This window comes from Mus caroli, unplaced genomic scaffold, assembly GCF_900094665.2.
Source record: "Mus caroli unplaced genomic scaffold, CAROLI_EIJ_v1.1 scaffold_5629_1, whole genome shotgun sequence".
In the NCBI taxonomy this organism is placed as follows: Eukaryota; Metazoa; Chordata; class Mammalia; order Rodentia; family Muridae; genus Mus; species Mus caroli.
In genome coordinates, this window is record NW_018389379.1 from 110,302 (window position 1) to 113,291 (window position 2,990).

Here is a 2,990-nt window from a genome sequence, read left to right on the forward strand (position 1 = left end):
CTAGGAATTTCATAAATTCATTCTTTTTAATAGCTGAGTAGTACTCCATTGTGTAAATGTACCACATTTTCTGTATCCATTCCTCTTTTGAGGGGCATCTGTGTTNTTTCCAGCTTCTGGCTATTACAAATAAGGCTGCTCCATCCAAGTTTTTAATTGCACACAATCCTGTTGGTTGAATCTAGCCTGTGTGTCTTGATAATTGGTAGTCTGTTCAGAAACTAGGCCCCTATGTCTGTATATGATTTTATTTTTCCTTGTGTTCTTCTGTAAGTTTTACCAATTCATTGAATTTGATCTGGTTTCATTAATTTATATATGTTATTTCCTTTTCCATACAACACTCGTTGATAAGGCTGCCTGTTTTGTAACATAACATTTGGTGTGTTGGTTAAATTCAGTTGGATGTAGATGCTTGCACTTTTTCTGACTCTGCTGCTCTTACTGCCTATGTGTTTTGCCGTGCTGCTTTTCTTCTTGTACATCTGTAATATCATCTGAAATCACAGATAGTATGACTCAGGCTGGCTCCATGTTCCTAGGGTTGCTCATCATTGTCATGATCTTTGTGCCACCATGTACATTTGTAGGACTTTTTTTTTTTTTTTTAAACATGATGGGGAGCTTGTCATGAGTTTTAAGTTAATCATGTAAATCTTTAACATTGAGATTTTCACTAATGTATTCGGTTTCATGTGCATGTAAATGTTTTCTATCTTCTCATGTCATTCTTAATTTCTTCAGTGCATTCAAGTTTCCATTTTAAAGATCTGTCTTTACTTTTGTTTTTAAAAAAATATTTCTTCTTTGTTTACTGTTCAGGTTTAATTGAATAAATAGAATCAATAACATAGTGTAAGACTTTTCTATTTGTGCAGTTATATAGATGATAAAAAGTTCTTCCTCCATATAGACATTTATATCCTTTAACACGCTATTTGTATAAATCTTGTTTACTTTTTTAAATAACAAATATTGTCATTTATTTATTGCATCACTTTATTCACTTACTATTAGCCCTTTGTTACCCTCTGTCCCATCCTAGATTAGACATGTTTCTTCCCACTTGTTCTCATATTTAGTGAATGATTTTGTCCAAGATTGGGCCAGGTAGCCAGGATGTCACATGTTCATAATTCCAACTGTCATGTCATAGGCAAGACTGCTTTTTATGTGCCACTTCACCATCTTCCTGCTCTTAAAATATTTCCTTTTCTCTACTGTAATATTCGTTGCAATTTAGATATGGAGAATGCGGAATTCCTAATATAGCATAGGCAGTAAGAAGTCAAATGGTCCTCAATATTTGAGCACTTATGAGTCTCATTTTTACATAACTGTTACCCACTGAAAACACGTGTTTTGGACCAAGGCTGAAAGTAATACCAGGTTATGGTGTGAACAGAACTATGTAAAGGCTGCTTAAAACGTTCAACATATAGCAAATGTCAAGCCCTTCTAGGACTTAGAACCTTTCCAATATACTAGCTTTTGTTCAGGTTCCCAGCAGTGGCCATGTATTTCCTTCTGTGGGGCTGCCCTCAGAACCAGAAAACCTTCTGTTGCCCACAAAATCACTATGACACTATGACACCATTGGGCATGCCTTGCCTTGCAGTTTGAGGTGATAGCACACAGATCCAAATCTGGGTATGACCATTTTTAACATAGCCCCTTTCCCAAGCCTATATGGCAGTTTTTGACACTGTGAGAGTTCCAAATATTTATAGACACTGTGTGTGTTCTGCTAAATTTTAAGCATCTTCTTGTTGGTATAGGAAAAAAAAAGTGAGGTTGTATGTTAGCTATGTAGCTTATTAACAGGGCTATTAGTTGTGAGGTTTCTAATGGATATTTATAACTTTAAATTACAGAATTCTATTTCTTAACTAAGCAGCCCACTTGCTTTTTTTTCTTTTTCTTTTCTTTTGTAGAGGAATATTTATTTACTCATTTATTTTTAATTAGATATTTTCTTTATTTACATTTCAAATGTTATCCCCTTTCCTAATTTCCTCTCTGAAAATCCCCCCTCCCTCAACCCCCTACTCCCCAACCCACCCACTCCTGCTTCCTGGCCCTGTCATTCCCCTATACTGGGTCATAGAACCTTCACAGGACCAAGGGCCTCTCCTCCTATTGATGGCCGACTAAGCCATCCTCTGCTACATATGCAGCTAGAGACACAAGTCCCACCATGTGATTTCTTTGATTGGTGGTTTAGTCCCAGGGAGCTCTGGGAGTACTGATTAGTTCATATTGTTGGTCTTCCTACAGGGCTACAGATACCTTCACCTCCTTGGGTCCTTTCTCTAGCTCCTTCATTGGGAACCCTGTGCTCTGACCAGTGGATGACTGTGAGCATCCAGTTCTGTATTTTCCAGGCACTGGCAGAGCCTCTCAGGAGACAGCTTTATCAGGCTCCTGTCAGTAAGTTCTTGTTGGTTTCTGCAATAGTGTCTGGGTTTGGTGGTTGTTTATGGGATGGATCCCTGGTGGGGCAGCTACTAGATGGTCATTCCTTCAGTCTTTGCTCCGAACTTTGTCTCTGTAACTCCATCCATGGGGATTTTGTTCACGCTTCTAAGACAGATCAAAGTATCCACACTTTGGTCTTCATCCTCTTGAGTTTCATGTGTTTTGCAAATTGTATCCGGTATTCTGAGTTTCTGGGCTAATATCCACATATCAGTGATGATTAAGGATGTTGAACATTTTATGTGTGTTCTTTTGTGACTGGGTTATCTCACTCAGGATGATTTCCTTCAGATCCATCCATTTGCCTAAGAATTTCATAAATTCATTGTTTTTAATAGCTGAGTACTCCATTGTGTAAATGTACCACATTTCCTGTATCCATTCCTCTGTTGAGCGACATTTGGGTTCTTTCCAGCTTCTGGCCATTATAAAGGCTGCTATGACCATACTGGAGCATGTGTCCTTATTACCATTTAGAGCATCTTCTGGGTATTTGTCCAGGAGTGGTATTG